General features: G+C 47.1%; 1 protein-coding gene across 1 annotated transcript in view; it reads right to left on the reverse strand.

Moving 5' to 3' along the window:
* PDE4A (phosphodiesterase 4A) overlaps positions 1 to 17,635 on the reverse strand; it is a 546,547-nt gene extending 528,912 nt beyond the window's left edge. Inside the window, exon 1 of the mRNA XM_053299525.1 lies at positions 17,509 to 17,635. The gene's annotated coding sequence lies outside the window, so the exon portion shown is untranslated. The remainder of the gene's footprint in view (positions 1 to 17,508) is intronic.
* Positions 17,636 to 17,976: the final 341 nt, after the last annotated feature.

The following is a 17,976-nucleotide window of genomic DNA, read 5'->3' on the forward strand; positions in this document are numbered from 1 at the left end:
GTAGACAAAGAGGCTCCCATACAGAAGTTGCAGGTTGCCCCCGAGAGCAACACAAACTCCACTCTGAACTACTGGTTGGCTCGGTGTGTGTGTGTGTGTGTGTCCTGAAGACTACTACTATGGATACTGATACACCAATTTTAATCAGAAGTTCTCAAAGCAGTCTACCGGGGGGAAATAAGTAAAGATGGCTCCCTGTCCCAAAAGGGCTTACAATCTTTAAAAAGAAAGAAAGAGAGAAATACCAGGAGGTGGAGGCTGAATTGTGCACATGCCCCTTCTCTTGTACTCTTGATTAATGATGCTGGAAGCCAGTGAAACCCAGCTACCTATTTTTCCACATTGTCTTTGTAGAATCCACAATCCACTGGAATCTACTTCATCTTTGGGACAGAACATGTCCCAAATACATACTTGATCTTTGTTATTACATCCTTATCTTTGGGACAGAACTAAACAGTTAAAACATCTGGTGCAGATCTAATCATTCATGGGAAGGAAGGGGAGAGCAGAGAAATTACCACCACCTATGTTAGCCCCAGCCTCTCAGTGCACTTAACATACATGTTGATGATCACGTTGGTGCAGAGTCCTATGTGAACAGACCCCAACGCAGATCACACGGCTTGTGTACTGCCATTTTTGCAATGTACAGTTTGTGCACGTCACATGATCTATACATGGCTGGCTGGGGCTCACGAAGGTAGGTCCCCACTAGGGATGTTCACAAACCGGTCTGGTGCTCCTTTTCTGGAGCGCCAGACCAGTTCAAAAGTCTGGTGATCAAGCCAGTTCGGGAGGGGAGGGCAGGGAGGGTGCCCTTACCTGCCCCCTCGCTCCCCCCCCCAGCAGTGCTCTCACCAAAAGCATTGGTGTGGGCTGCAGCACACCTTCTTGCAGCCCCGATGAACATCACCACGCAAATGGCTGACATGCATGCGTTCCATAGGAATGCCACCGGGAAGTTTTCTACACCTGGCTTTTAGTTCGCATCGCCTCCAGAATGGAGGTGTGTGCATTCACGTATCAGCCAAATTTACCCTGAAGTCCCTGTAAGGCGCTATTGGGGAGCACTGTAAACACAATTTGGGTTTTTCATCACACGTTAAGAGCGTAGCCCAATTTATATCCCAAGTAAAAACAAATCCACTTCTTGTGGGCAACTTTGAACCCGCAATAAACCCACGGTAAAGCCTGCTGCAAAAGGGAAAGCTCCTGTGCATTGATTAAAATGCCTGCCAAGGCAGATTTCTGACTCAGGTCGGTCAACATTAGAATCTCCTATAGCAGGCTGATGGTGTCCCAATCATGACTCAGGTTATCACTAAAGACATTACATCCAGAGTCACCGATACAGAGTCTGATTACCAAGAAGAGGGGCCAGAAACCAACTATGATTAATTCTCAGGGACCAATATCTAGTAGCATTGGCCATCTGTATATTACTAGTTCAACCAAGCAAGTTGCTCCCTTTTAATCAATGCATTCCTCTCTCCCCATCCCTAGCAAAGGGACCTGGCATCCAACACACATTGCTGTGATTTCCACAGTTCCATTACTCCAAAAGGTATCTCTTTGTTCTCCCTTTCCTCACTCGGACCCAGAGCTGTACTTCCCTGTGGTTTAAAACAAATGGACCCTGAACATACCCACCATTTCCCACCCCCCCAGTCAGTTTTTCCTGGGGATACTCCCCATAATTCAAGAAGAACAACAGTACAGTTTGTGTGAGACAATGGCAAAGCCTAAAGGGCATGGCTGATAAACTGTGCCCTAGAACATGCTCCAGAATCACCTGCAAATCAGTGTGGAAGAGACTCCATGAGAACAGAAATAAGAGGGTGGTTCACATAACTGTTAAGTGGGTAGGAGAAGCATCCTACCCAGCATTGGGAGCTGCGCACGCTCCCAATATTTGGTCATGTGCAAGTGAAAAACTAGGTTGAAGGAAGGGAAAGTTTGGAAAAGAGGTGACTAGGGGGAGACATGGTAGAGGTGTATAAAATAATGCATGAGTAGCGAGTGGACAGAGATAATTTCTTCTCCCTCTCTCACAACCCTAAACCAGGGGTCATCCCATGAAACTGGTTGACAAGAAATTTAGGACTGACAAGAGGAAGTACTTTTTCAGACAGCGTGTAATCAGTCTATGGAATTGTCTGCCATGGGATGTGGTGATGGCCACCAGCTTGGGTGGCTTTAAAAAGGGGCTCAGACAATTATGTGGAGGGCAGGGATACCAATGATTACTAGTCTGAGGGCTATAGGTCACCTCCAGCCTCAGGGGCAAGATGCCTCTGAATACCAGTTGCAGGGAAGCACCAACAGGAGAGAGGGCTGAAAACCACTTCTCACTTTTTGTTTGTTTGTTTGTTTGTTTGAATGATCCATAAAACGGCTCCTAAACTCAAAATGGTGGCCAGAAATGACCTCTGGCCACCAGATAAATAGGTATAACCCTTTTTCTGCCAAGGTTTTTTTTAACTTATACCAGGGGTGGGGAAGCTTGGCTCTCCTGCAGATGTTGAACTACAACTCCCATCATCCCCAGCCACAATTACTGGGGATGGTGGGAGTTCTAGTTCAAAAACAGCTGGAGGGCCAAGCTTCCCCACCCCTGACTTATACTAAGGCCGGGCATCCATAACCCAACCGCGGATATGCAAAACCGCAGGTGCTGGACCTGCAATTAATAAGGCTCTCCTGTATGTAGTCTTCTAGTATGTACAGTGGTCCCTCTACTTATGAAATTAATCCGTTCCGAATGCACATTTGTAAGTCGAAAAATTCGTAAGTCGAAAAGCGGTTTCCCATAGGAATGCATTGGGAATGGATTAATGCGTTCCGGAGCCTAGAAAAAAGACCCAGACCCCCAGTAAGGCTTGCAAACTGCACAGGAACATTTCTTTTCAAGAATAAACAGGCAGTAAACAGGCAGGCAAGTCAAGGAAACCGCATGTAAAATTCGTAAGTCGAGGAAACCCCATCTAAAAATTTGTAAGTCGAAAAAACCGCATCTAAAACCGGATCTAAAACTGCCGTTTGTAACTCGAAAAATACTTATGTCGAGTAGTTTGTAAGTCGAGGGACCACTGTACATAGTTTCGTAAACCTCTCCCCCACTTTTGGCATAAAAGCAATATATATGTATTCTATATAAACAAATGTTCCTAGCATTGCTGGTTGGCAGAACAGAAGTGTCATCTTCTAGACCACTCATCACATGCTTCTGTTATACAACAGGTAGTCAGCTTTGTCACCAAGCCCTATCAAACATCCACCTCTTTGGGGGTGCCCACACTCACAGTGTCAAAACACGCAGCCCTAGACACAAGTGCCCAAACCCCTTGAGTCAGTGTTCACTGCAGGGAGCCTTAAAGTGCCCAGAGCACTTAAGTCAACCTGAGCAGGTCTCAGGCCTGCAGCAGGCCCCAACTCTGGAACCCAGGGGGCACCAGGAAGAGACACAGGCCTACTTCTCCCTGGCATGGTAAACTTGTGTGAGCTGTACCACTTAAGACTGAGGGGCTCACATGATGGAATGCTTCTCCAACCAAAATCAAGTGTCCTCCCTCAGCCAGGGTTCAGCACACAGGTGTACACCAACTGATGTTTACCGTAGTTCTCACTGAGGTGGTCAAGATTTATTTTCAGAAAAAGTCACTTTGAGGAGCAGAGAAGCAGGAGGAAAGATGCCTGACCTTCTCCCTGCTTGCCTTTTCCTAGTTCCAAATTGCTAAAGCCACTCCCAGAGATTCAAATGTGTGTTTGCTCATCTGTACAGCCCCGGCAGCAGCTGCCTAGGGAGGAGCTTCAGTGGACCATGATGCAACCTGACAGTGGGGTTGCGATTCATCAAGAAGTGCTGCACTCCCGGGGGGGGAGGGCACAGATTCTGGCTGGCCTTGATAGCCAACCAAGATCTGCGATTGCCACCAACCCTCTAACTCTTCTGACTTGGGGGGATGGCAGGGTCTCATCCCCAACATCACACAGGGATTCAGACTTACTCAAAAGCAGTGATGCTTGCTGCTCTGGGTGCCTCCAAATCCATTTTCCAGATCACCCACCCACCCTCTCTTGAGCTTAGAGAAGGGTGTGGGCGCTTTCTGACCTCATGCTAGAGTTCAGAAGCACTCAGAAAGCAGCTTTCCAAGTGCCTCCGAAGCTCTGCACAAAGTCAGGGAGAGCCTACACCCTTTCCTCACAGACTGAAAGATGTGCTTGCCTATGCATTCTTTTCCTTTCCTCCTCTCACCAAGAATGGATAAGAAGAAAGCAACTAGCAGTTGCCTAGCAACAGCCTAACACAGACACACACACAAACCCCTCTCTACTTCTCACACACTTCCTAAAGAACTGTTAAGCATGTCACCTCCCTTGCCCTGTTCCCCAAAACTAGCAAAGACAAGCAAAAGCCATGGTGGCAGGATCCAAGACTAAGGGGCTGACCTTTTTTTCTGGCAAGAGTCCTGTGCCTTTTCAAGAGCTCAAGTACCATAGAAAACACCACACGTGTTGAATTTCTGCCTGTCACACAACGGTTCAAAGTACAAGAGCCTTGACAGCAAGCAAGGCAGTAACTATCTTGGACCTGGCATTTTGCCACTTGCTTGCATTTATGCCAGAGTATCTGACAAGAAAAGATGGATTTCCCTAAGAGGCATAAAACATTGTGGATGTACCGAAGAGGTAGTAACACCCACTGCTGTACTGCTGGTGGCACGATTCCCTTGTTTCCAATCTAATTACTTAAAACTGAACAGAAACAGACCTCTAGGGCATTACAGTCTCATATACAGCACACCACAGGGTTTCTTCGACTGAAGCCAGTTTCCTCTTGCAAAACCAGAAGCCAATCTTCCACTGCAGAGCCACCTTTTTGCTCTGCAAACATGTACTCTAACCAGTTCTCTTATAATGTGTAGCAATAGCCACAGTCCCCCTAACACCTTCCAACTGACACTTGGAAAACAGTAATTGCCATATAAAGTCTTTGGCAGCTCTGTCCTTTTGGGACTACTTACAAAGAGCTGGCAGGCTGAAGGAATGCTATTCTGGAGTCTTGAGTCTTGGCTGTACAGCAACAAAGATTAATATAAAAACATGCCCAGTACCTGATCTTGCAGAGCTTAGATGGGAAAGCGTACAAGAGGAAAAGCTCTCCTGTCCTGTGCTTGAAGGGGAGGGGGGGGCCTCTCCTTGGGCATTTTAGCCTGTTGCTGTCAGGCTGCCAAGGGGAGATGCATTCCTGTTATTGATCCAGAGAAGCATGCAGTTAAATAAGTCAGTGGACCCATCTGCAGAGAAATTGCGTAAGATCGGGATTAAGTGATCATCTGTTCCACGGGGGCTTGAAACATGTACATTTTGTGGCCTCACAGAGATCCAGCTACCCAACACCACAGAGCCTCATGGCATGCACAAGCCCTTGCATGGGGAAGAACTCCACCAAACAGATGTGCACATTTACAGAAGGACTTGCAGATCAGTCCTGTGCATGTTTGCTCAGGTTTCGCCAAGTTTAACAGAAGTTACTTCCAAGTGAGCACGCTTACAATTACAGACTTGTTCTCTATAGAACACCAATCTGTGGACATGGTACTATATCATTCCTTAAGTAAATATTACCTGCCCCTACCTAGATGCTTACAATCTAAATTTCAGCATTAGGACGACAGAATGGAGGGGCAAGGTCACCATGAGATGAATGTGGTGAAGTGCTGTCATGTAGACTATGTTGCAGCTGGGGAAGAGGACCAATAGACAGAAACAAAGGAAACCGGTCTATCTGAAACATCCCCAGAAAAGGCATATGATCCATGGCATGAATTCTCAAAAAAGCATTCACAGCAGCTCTTTGCCACTGGAATCACTACAGGATGAGCCTACACCACTAAATAGGATTTGCACTTTCCCAACGAAGGCTTGGCATGAAATACTGTGTATTGCTTTAAGAATTGGTTGCAGTTCAAAGCAGCCTGAGGAGACCAAGAAGTGCACTGATAGTTCTGATTATACAACTACTCCTGCCTTCCCATACAGAAAGGGTCCCTAAGTAGACTTAAGGCTAGACTAAGTAGACTTAAGTAGACTTAAGGCTAGGGTCCCTAAGTAGACTTTTTATTATTCCAGCCTCAGATAAATGCAATATGAACTTTTCACAGACACTACCACTGAAAGTGAATTTGATTGAGATATCAGACAAGGATCATACACACCAAGTACATCCCAGAAGGCACCCTGCATCCCTCACTAAGAGCCCTTGAGAACAGACAGTCCACTGCTCCACAGAATCCTGTAAGAAAAGGGCAATGCTCATTAGCAAACTATCCCTTTGAATTTTGATCTAGCCACACTTTACAAGTGACCCACTTCAAACCAGCCAAAATGTGTGGTAATCTGTGACAGCGCAAGTGCATTTTTCAGTCTGGATGCATGTTTTTGCAATGTGTTGCATGTACTGAACACCTGGTCCATGTGACCCATACAAAATAAACTAACCTGACATACTTGATTATCCAGTTCGAAGAACATGCTATCCACTGAGTGACTGGTTTAGCGACTCAGCTGGAGGAAGTCTTGTGCATTTAATTCTGGAAACCCACACTTAGCAGCTGCTTTGACACATGAGGAGGGTGGAACAGCTGGCTGTTGCCAGCATCTCCCCCATGTACTACGTCTTCCAGACATTGCAGAAGCACATCCAGACAGATTAGAGGTCCCACTTCCTGCACCTGTGTACACCTCTTGGCTCCAGGAAGCAAAGGGAAAGGAGAGAGGACTTGGCGCTGCAGTGGTTCTCTGGGATGACTTCATCCAAAGAAAGAGCTCAAAGGGAGAGACTACAGCTCCGGAGCAAAGCACATGCTTTGCCTGCAAAATGCACCAAGTTCTAGGCCTGGCATTTCCAGTTAGAGGATCTCAGGTATGTGGGCTGGGAAAGGCTTCTAGCTGCGACTTCGGAGAAGTGCACAATATTAGGCTAGACGGACCAATGGCAGATTCGTATGTGTTCAGAGAGTTGGGGGTTAATGGGACAAAAGGTATTGTAGCAGCATCATGTAGTAGCAGCTATACGCCCACGGCAAGTCCCCGCACTGTCTCAACAAGATGTCTAGAAGATCACAGCAGAGGTTCTCTAACTTGGGTCCTTGGATGTTGTTGGACTACAACCCCAGAAGATAAATAAAATGTACTGGGATCTATAAAAACACACCAGCAAGCAACAAAAAGACCACCGCCAACACCCCCCGCAACCAAACTATCCACTGACCAAATAATGAAAGAACAAGCACAAGTTGTTCCAATAAATATATTCAGTCTAAGACAAGACAAAACAGTGGGAAATAATATCAATGAAAAAATTGTATAGTATAGGAGGAATAATAAAGTCCATGTTGTGCAGATTGGTATGATGCATAAACAAATAAGACCACACAATGGTGATCCTGTGACCTCCATTTCGAAATATATCTTTCTCAAGTGGAAGTTTGTCTTGGCAAAGAGACACTGGACCACATGCTTCAATGTCCAAATCATTTTCTCTTTTGCCTCCCAAAGTTCTCATCAGTTATAAAGCTGATGAGTTCTCATTAGGCACATCATCCACAGCCACAATGGTAATTGTGCCTGGAGATAATGTGGGTCGTGTAATCCAATAACATCTGGGGATCCAAGTTCAAAAACCCCTGCCCCCAAAGAATTAATTAGCAAGCCTTTCACTCTACTAAAGCACATGCCTATGTTTACCATGTGTACCTGTGCCGGGAATCCATGTCTGGTCACCTCTATGCCGACGATGGTGTCTGACAATGTCACAACCATGAACTTCAGTGGTATACACTGGCTCTATCATATATGCACTTAAGGAAGGGCTATCCAGTCATAACTTCCCAACTTGTTCACATGCAGCAAAATACACACATAAATGTGGGCTGGCAACACAGATCGCTGGGGAGACTCAAGTAAGACCACGCATGTGACTCACCTGGCTGGAGCCCAGGGATGAGGCCAGGGCTCCACCCACCACACGCCCTTATCTACAGAGGCCCTTGCAGAGGACAGGGGAACTGAAGCTGCAGGAGGTAAAATTAAAGTTAAACTTACTACCAATATGAAGGTAAGAAAAATTGCACCACTGGCTATAGGTCATACTTGGGACACTCAGATATTCCTCATATAGGCTTTTTAAAAAGACTCAATGTTTGCTTTACACTTGCTACCCAAATTCATCATCTCTTCCAACTTAGTACATGGAAAACTGAGATATGCAAATTTGTCAGACACTGAAGACTGGCTCTGTGTGTAGTACCTGGACTGTACCTATTTGCATGAACATGGAAAGGAAACCTCACTGTCCAGAGATACAGTGTGGTGCCAACTCAGCAGCAATGGCTATGACCGCATTGGGGGGGACAGGGGACCAGGAGCATCACCATTGCAAAATGACTGGGGCGTTGCAGCTGTATCCACAGATGACCCCATTCACTTACTTTCTGCATTACAAGTGTGCATGGGACGGTTCCGGACATATCGTCTGGAGCCAATCTACAACATAATGCCTGTTCACATGTCCTTAATTCCCCATTCACCTGAATGGGGTAATAGGGACATGTTGACAGGTATGCAATACAATAACCATTATTTTGTATTCACAGGGCACCATCCATTTAAGTAGCATTTTACAGAGCAGCAGAATTTTTTTTTTTTAAGTACAGGGGCCTGCCAAATGGAATCCACAGTCCAGGTATTAAGTTGGGAGGAGACTAGAGAGGGAGAGAAGACAGTAACAAGGGATGAATGTGAGCAAATACGGCTACATGGACCCAAAATTAAATGCTCAGCATTTATGTAATGCCTTCAGGGTGTTCAGAGTGCTTCACGTGGATTCTTTTCACGATGTTTACAACAACCTTGTGAGGTAGTTCCATACAGGGGCGTAGCAAGGATGGATTTTAAAATGCCCCCCCCCCCCCGCACCACTGAAGCTCAGCTCATGAAGTAAAGAAATCTTAAATGAGGCTGAATAGCGGTAACAAAAAGCATAGTAAAATTTATTTCTATTTCTATTTCTATTTGCCACAACAGAACATCACCCTAATTTTTTGTAAACTGTGAATGATGCAAGTCATTTAATGGTACTAGAGAAAGACATGCTGTTCTGGTAGCTCCAGGTCTTAACAGTCACGTCAATTTCGGAGGATGAATACAACTGAAGGAAGCCTGGGTGGGTGCGCGGCTGGGGGAGTCAGTCATGTGACTTGCCTCGGGGGGGGGGCAAGGCAGTAGGCCCCCAGACAACTGTCTCCCCTTGCCCTATTTTAGTTACGCCCTGGTTCCGTATCATTACCCTCATACTGCAGATTGGGAGGGTGGGGCCTGAGAGAAAGCAAATTGTGTATGGCTTCCCACTGAGTTCATGGCAGAGGCTTCATTCAAGCCAAGGACTTCCTGACGAGCTCAGTCTCTTAGCCACTTTATTATGTTAACTTCAGCCACCAAAAGAACAATAAATAATAAATCCCCAACTGTGCTCCTCTCAGCATGCTGTCAGAGAGAAGGCCCTGTCCTTCCTCACTAGGGCAGGGTCAGGTCCTGGAAATCACAAATTTTCATTAGCTACCAAGGCCAATCAAAATTTACAGACCCCTGATAAAGAGGGGAACTGCACATCTCTCAACAACTGGACAAATTCACAGCTGCCCCCAGGATTGCAATCAAGATGACAGACAGTCAAATCATTCACACGACCTGTGAGCGGGCTGAGGAGGAGAGAGGCAGGATCACACCTACTCCCCGCTCCCCCGAACAATCCTCATCTTCTTCTTGGCACTACCAGGAGAAGCGCAGCGATTTGGAGGCCATGGAAATGGAGCCCAGCATCCAGAAATTCCCACAATGCACTGCACAAGGAGCACAGTGCATTGGGGAATTTCCCCGCAAGCTGGACACTCTAGGAACCCAGCTTTGTGGCGGCTTGGGCTGCAGGAAGCGCAAACAGACACACAACTCTATGCTGGGGTAGAAGGGCACACTCATGTCCTTCTACCTTGGTAATTGCCCAGGGCAAAAATCCAGACTACCCGGGTCAATCCTGGCCCTCCACATGAGCAGCCCTACCTGGATAGGGCTGCCCACGTGAACAGCCTCAGTACCTACCGACCATTCAAACCATGAGTCAGCCATCAGTCACCCCTCTCCCCTGCCTCTACTGAACTATTCACTTTTTAAATTCATCTTATAAATGGAAGTGTTGCTTTTCTCATTTTTGACTGAAAAAGCTTTATCGTAGATACAATATAAACATGGAGTATATGCCAGTTGTTGATGTTTTAACACAGGAACATTTGTGCTTTCATCTGTTCAATTGCTACCTTATTTTTAAAAGATTGGTGGTTTTTAGATTAAAATGCAAAACTGCTCCAGGTAGAAGAAGAGTGGGAAGGTTTCTTGGTGGCCCCAACCCAACAGCACAGTGCACAGCCAGCTTCTGCTTCCAACTTGCCAAGCCATTTTTATTGCTCTGTCTAGGGGTGTGCAATTCGGGTTTTCAGTGATTCGATTTGGAGCCCGAACCGAATCACCCCCGTTCTGTTCTGTGCCCGAATCACCCCAGATTCAGTTCGGATTCGGATTAAATCCGAATCTGAATTTATTCGGGTAAGAAAAACGGGTCCCAGGAGCAAAATAGTGGGGTGGGGTGCTGGGGTGGCCCAGAGCGAGTGGTAGTGTAGTGCACATAGGGTGCCAACCACCCCATGGGTTTCTAACCCATGGGGTACAGGGTTCTGTTGTTTCTGAGGTATTCTGAGTGTGGATTCTATGATAGCAAATGAGATTTTCAATGAAACACCATGAATCCACTCTAATTTGCTATCATAGAATCCACACTCAGAATATCTCAGAAACAACAGAACCCTGTACCCCATGGGTTAGAAACCCATGGGGGTGGTTGGCACCCTATGTGCACTACACTACCACTCACTCTGGCCACCCCAGCACCCCCCAAGTGCACTTATGGGGTTGCTGAAAGCTCCATGTATACCCTATGAGGAAAAAGCTTAAAGACGCGTAATCTTCAACAATTTACCAAAAATCAGCCCTCTGCCCAAATCCTTTGAAAAAATTCAGGTAGCTTCCTTGCCCCTACCTGGCACTACCACCAACCCCACACTGCTCTAGGCCACCCCTTTGCCCCCCGCATGAAGCTATACATTTGCTGACACCTCAATGCTTCTCTATGGAGAAAAACCTTAAAGACGTGTAAACTTCAACAATTCCCCCAAAATCTGCCCTCTGCCCAATCACTCTGAAATTGGGGTGGTAGCCTCCACCCATTAGGCACTACCACCCCACCCCACTATTTTGCCCCTGGGACCCAAAATTCGAGCAGGCGTCACACCAGACCTTTTTGCACTGAAATCAATGGAGGCAAAAAGGCGGGAAATTCAAACAGTGAATCATCCCGTCATCCCGAATCACCCAAATTTTTCGGGCCCGAAATTCAGGTGATTCTGCTCGGGCCCAAAAAATATCGGCGGGCATCGGGGGTTATTCGGTTCGGCCCCGAATCACCCGAAATTGCTCATTTCGGGCACAGATCGATCTGTGCCCGAAACGTTTTGCACATCCCTAGCTCTGTCCCAGTGAGGAAAGGTATAGTGGGTCACAGTGGGAGTCACTCTCTGTCTCAGGAAGCACTCGCACGAGCTCTCTCTCTCTCTCCAGCCTAAGCCCAGTGAGAGAACTGCTAGAGTGACCCCACTGCTAGACATGTTGCATCTGTGTCCAATTCTCCGTGCTGTACCAACATGCTGTGACAATTCCCTGGCCCACCCCATCATCTCTCAGTTACAGAATGTCCTACTGGTTTCAGTGAGAAAATACAGCAAACCTTATTCATCTGAATTTTGAAGGATTTTAGTGATTCACAAAGATTCACAGTTTGTATAGGAGAGGCACAAAGGCTTTTCACAGGTCTGGGTGCCAAGTTCTAGGATGTGTGTCAGTAGCTGCCAAGAGCATTAGCATGTTCAAAATATCTCTTTATGTCCTGAACAAGAAGGGGAAGGGGGAGAAACACTCAGAAAATCCAAGGGACTATAGCCATCCCATGCCAAGACATGATGAGTGGCATTTAGATGAAACATAATGCAACTCTTACATCTTTAGGCCTAAATAGTTCTGAGATTCTGGTGCATTGTAAGTCTTCAGGAGCAGTTTGAACCAAGAAAAGCATGACAATTAAAGAACTGCCATTTCTGGATCCAACCAAAGTCCATCCATTTCAAACAGCAATTGACTAAATGCCTCTGAGAAGCCCACAAGCGGGTCATGAAGATCAGACATGACTACCCTAAGCACGTTGCATTCACAAGTATACTGCCTCTGTGCATGGAGGTTTCTCTTAGCTATCATGGTTTAATTGTCATGGATAGACCTGTCCTCCATTACTTTGTCTAACCTATTAAGAGTAATTTAATGACCATAGTCTCTGCTTTGTGTAGTAGCAAACTCTGTAAGTTAATTATATGTTATGCAAATAATTACTTCCTTTTGCCTGCCCTGAATCTACTACCCAATCAGCTTGATGGGGCAGTCACAAAGATTCACACTTTGTACAAGAGTGAAGGTGCACTGTTTGATTACAGATCTCCTCTTGCTGGAAACAGACTTCAAAATAAAGAGCTCTTTTTCACAATCACACGAGAGGGATTGAGGATGAGCAGCGGCGAAGGCAGAAGCTCACCTTCCCCACAGATGATCCAGGTGTGGGGCGGGCCTGGGTGTGCAGATCACACACCCAGACGGTCCACGGCTGCCAGGAGCAGCACAGAGGTGCCAGGTTGGGACATGCTGTCCTGGCCCTTGAAAGCAGCCGGCACTGACACATGGTCAGGTAAACCGGTTAAGGGATCACTTGCTCCCTTAACCTCGTTTAAGAGCCCGGCTTTTAAGCCAGGTTTGTCACCGAGGCACCACAGGAAGTCGGTCAGCTCCCAGTAGTTCCCATTGGGCAGCCAAGCCCAGGCTTAGCTGCTCATGAGAACAGCCTCAGCATGTTACAATAGGTAAAAATGAGGAACATCGGGGGCAACAGTGAAGCTTGTTTTGATGCACAGGTTCAAACAGCTGTTTGATGTATAGTTTTCACTGCTATTTTTTCAGCAGAAAATGTTCCATTTGTAAAAGTGAGTTTTCCTATTATGTTAATTAGCAACATATTAAATCTACACAACAGAACTAGTCAAGTCGGATAGATTCAAAGTTGCAATTAACTTGCTTTCCAGTATCCTAAGAAGCACTCATCCTAGGAAGCACTCATGCATAACAAGTTCTTTGGGTGTGCTAAAATCAGTAAACTATCCGTGTCTTCATTTCCCCCCGCTAAAAATTAAAACAAGTTTTAAAAGTCTATGCTATTGAATTGCCATACTTAAAATACAGACAAGTATTCCAATGAAGAAAATTTCCAATTAAGCTTTATACTTGTTTGAATGTAAAATGTTTAAGTCATATTAGGCTGAAATCTTCAGTTCACTGAAGTAACTGAAATCTTCAGTTCAGTTATTTCAGTTCAGTTCAGTTACTTCTAGGTAACTGAAATCTTTCAGTTACCTAGAAGTAAGCCCTATTGAACTCAGTGGGACTTCTAAGTAAGCATGCATAGGATTGGGTTCCAAGTACACTCCCCCCACCATCCTAATCCTTATTTTAGTTCAAGTAGTTCTGGCTATTGGAAACAACAATCCGGGAGATGCATAAAGTATGTAAAATTAAGATGATATACTGATACTTGGTATACTGGGTGTTTAAGAGAACATTGTCTTCATCATGAGCCCCATCGCCTGTTAAGATCATCTGGAGAGGATCATCTACGGTTGCCGACAACTCGTTTGGCAGCTACTCGGGAACGGACCTTCTCCATTGCTGCCCCGGGACTTTGGAATGCGCTCCCTGTTGAAATAAGAGCCTCCCCATCACTGGCAACTTTTAAAAAGGCACTGAAGACACATTTATTCACCCAGGCTTTTAATCAGATTCATGGTCTTACATTTTTAATGTGGGTTTTAAATTATTTTAATGTTTAAATTATTTTAATTGTTTAATTGGTTTAGTTTTGGTTTTAATTGTTTTGTTTTCATTTTCATATAAACCACCCTGAGCCATTTTTGGAAGGGTGGTATATAAATCAAACAAATAAATAATAAATAAAAACAAACCAAACTTCTAAAAGTCAAACTTGCTACATAAGACCCCAGTTGATTTTGAGCACTGGAACTATTTCCAGAATTTTTACCTGGTTCAAAATGTTCCATGATACCCACATCACTGGTTAGGAAGTTTTGTGCATGTACCAGCCTTACTACTGACAGCCAGCTGACCTTCCACTCCTCTGGAAGTGACTCTCACGGCCGCTGCCCTGAGTAATTTCGATTTCCACAGAAGCCAGAGCATAACAAAGGTCATGTGGCAATAGGACATCACTTGAACTCTAGAGGCAGAAGAGAAACTGGACAAACTTTAGGTGGAGATTCTGCTCTCTTCAGCTCTTAAAAATACTGCAAAGACCTTTAACAAGCAAGTAGGGTGGTGACTTAGCTGGAAAGAAAAAAAGAGAAGCTGAAAAGTGATGGGATCGGTGAGCGGAATCTGAGCCCATTCTGCAGGTAGCCACAGGACCCAACTGCGACCAACAGCCCCCCTCAAATCCCCACTTGGTGATAAAATTCACCAGATGGCAGTGACTACACTACTGAGCCACACCAGGAGCTCTCTTCCCTCACTTAATAAGGGATCTTTCTGTCCTGTAAAGAGGAAAATGCCCAAAGCATCCTAGCCAAAGAGATGGAGAAAGAGAAAGTGCTTCAGGAGCATCATTCTGGATCTGCACCACTCTAAACAAAAGAGGGAAAATGAAAAGGCTTCTGGAACTTGCTCTCCCTCTTTATGCTTGTTGTGCAAGAGGCTCAGCTTGGCTTCCACTGTTTGCAATGCAGCACACGTGCTCCTCTTGCGTTCTGGGAAAGCAGGGTAGCCCTGCTTTGCAGATGATGCTCCCTCCCATCTTCAGCAGCCTGCTCTCAAGCTGCGAGTGAGAAAAACAAGTGGATTCTCTCCCAGCAGCACAGAAAGTGATGCTATCACTGCTAAGGGCACTGGGCAAGCCTGGAAAGCAGCCCTGCCAAGATACTGAAACGCCTGAGGTGAACAATCCAAATCACAAGCCCACACTTAGGAGCACAGAGCACAATCCACCAGTAATGTGCAGGAGCTGTGTTCTCTGTTCCTTTCACAGGGGCATATGCAGGAAAATCCCTGCTAACTTGGCAAAGATGCACCTTTTAACATGGAGATTCTCTTTATTTATCAGGGGGAGAGTAACTGGCCCTGTCCACCCCCAGCACAGTACCTCCAGTGACTGTTGCTGGTGTCTATCTTATGTTTCTTTTTAGATTGTGAGCCTTTTGGGGACAGGGATCCATCTGATTTATTTATTATTTCTCTATGTAAACTGCTCTGAGCTATTTTTGGAAGGCCGGTATAGAAATTGAATAAATAATAATGATAATAATAAAAGTGTCCCTGGCCCATCAGTCAGATCTGTTTTTCTCCCACTCTCTCACCATGTCCCAATGTTTTTGCCATCTCCCATACTATGGATGCCTCTAATGGCAAAGCCAAGTAACACACTGGATATTTACAAGACGATGAAGTTGATTGCCCGGGAGCTCTCAGAGCAGCACTGCCAAAAGGGGGGACTCAGCAGCAGGGAAGCAGCCACAACATCACTACATAATCTCGGGGATGGTGTTAGAGTGGCCTGCAATGAGCAGATAGGTTCAGATCCACAACTCAGTTCAGCCAAAAGAGCTGGACTGGAACTAATTTAGGGCTCAGCTTGCTTGAAGCCTTTGACTTAATAGGATTGTGCTGGAGAAGGGACAAGCAGACCATAGCAAAAGGGGGAGGAACACAGAAACACTTCTCTTCAACCACCCCCAATAGGAACACATCAATGACCTCATCAAAGCCTGGGAATGCTTAGGGATGGGACTACAAAGCTGCCAAGAACTGAATTGTCAGCTAAAGGGTTGGGGCTACAGCTCAGTGGCACAGCATCTGCTGCACATGCAGAAGAAGATCCCAGGTTTAATCCCTGGCAGCATCTCCAGGTAGGGCTGGGAGAGACTCCTGCCTGAAACCTTGGAGAGCTGCTGCCACTCAGTGCAGACAATACTGAGTTGGATGGACCAAGGGTCTGACTCTGTATAAGGCAGCTTCTTATGGAACACTGGCCTGTGTTTCCACCCTCTGCACCAGCTACCTGAGGCTTGATCCTTGTATCCAGTTTATTCACAGCTGCCTGAAGCCCTGACCTGTTAGAAACCAATTATACCCAGGAACCAACCGTTTGGGGTGGGGTAGGTGGGGAAGGGGGGAGTCCTAATCCATGCACATACTATTCTAGGTCTACACATTCTGCCGGATTGCTGGGCTTGCCGATTTCAGCACCAGCAGCTACAGGCACCACACACCCCATCTCATTAAGACCTGGGGACAGCACAGGCTACACTACACATGTGAGTGCCCATAAATAATCCAGGACGTCTCTAGAGAGTGCCCAGCCCATTGCATGTAGGAACGGATTTCACGACCGTGTGTCTGGGATTCCCACAGAATGCCCAGCTGAGGAAACCAGAATGGCAACATTCTGAGAGCGAGAGGGATCCACTCAGAGGGCATCCGAAGAAGCCAGGGGGGAAACCTCCTTGGTCATTCCCCATCACAGCGATTTCTGAGATCTCCAAAGAAGCTAACCTATAACCCTCTAGATTTTACCCCACGCCCCAATACGTGTGGTAGCATTTACACCCACCACACACTGAACGGTCCATTTCCACTTGGAGTCACACAGCAGCCCAGCATCACCTGAGTCAAGGGGCTGCCTGCCACCGAAATCTTCTCACACTTGCTACGTCCCTGTGAAGGATTCCCCGGGACTGAATCGGCTGCGGTACGCCAAACAGAACTGCCCTGCACGCGGGAACACAACCATACACACACGCGTGCACGCGAGCGAGCGCGCGGAGGGGAACAGCTTCCCCACGACGCCAGCCAGCCAGCCAGCCCCGCAGAGGCCAAAGTCCCTGCAGTAACGTCTCCCTGCCTGCCCGGAGAGGATCCAGCGCGCTCTGGAAAGCCCATGCAGAAAAATCAGCCCCGCTTCTCCGAGCTGGCATTTTGGTGCAGTACCGGGGACCTCGAGCTCTCACCCCTTTTCCTGTGCGGGGCATTCAGTCACGGAGAAAGTGAGTGTGCGTGGACGGAGTGGGGGAAGCCACCCGGAGAGCAGAGAACCCAAACACAGCACAGCAGCAAATGTTCTGCACTCTGCAGTACCAAAGCCGGATCCCTTCCCAACGCGCGAGCAAGGCAAGGCAGCTCTGTCTGCGCAGCCGGAGAGAAGGAAAGGGGGAGAGAGAAAGAGACGCTTTGCCTTACCTTGCAGGGCAGGCGTGGACCCCCAGAGGCGATCGGCACAAACAAGGGCGGTGCAGCTCTCGGTCCGGTTCCGTTTTCCGCCCAGCGTGCGTTTGTAGCGCGCCAGCAGCCCCATTCATTGGCGAGGCCGACGCCTTTTGTTTTTCTGGCGTCGTGTGGACGCGACTCCGAGCAGCGTGCGGAAGAAAGGTTGGCCCCACCAAAGCCCGCTGGCTGGGGGAACTCCGCCCCTGCCAAGCGCTCCCCACCAAAAGTCCACAGACCGGGCGAGGAGGAAAGGGTGGGGTGGGTGAGAGCGAGAGAAGCAGCCGAGGAGGCTAATTATGGCAAGTGGGAAGCGCCTCGTGTGCCCGCGTTGCGTGTGTGCGCGATCGCTCACGCTGCAGGCAAAGGCTTGGGTTAACGTAGCAAGGTGCACACGCTTCCCTGATGGGAGGGCGAGAAGGATCCGGGCTGGGCAGCCCCGAC

Source organism: Hemicordylus capensis, chromosome 2, assembly GCF_027244095.1.
Source record: "Hemicordylus capensis ecotype Gifberg chromosome 2, rHemCap1.1.pri, whole genome shotgun sequence".
Lineage (NCBI taxonomy): Eukaryota > Metazoa > Chordata > Lepidosauria > Squamata > Cordylidae > Hemicordylus > Hemicordylus capensis.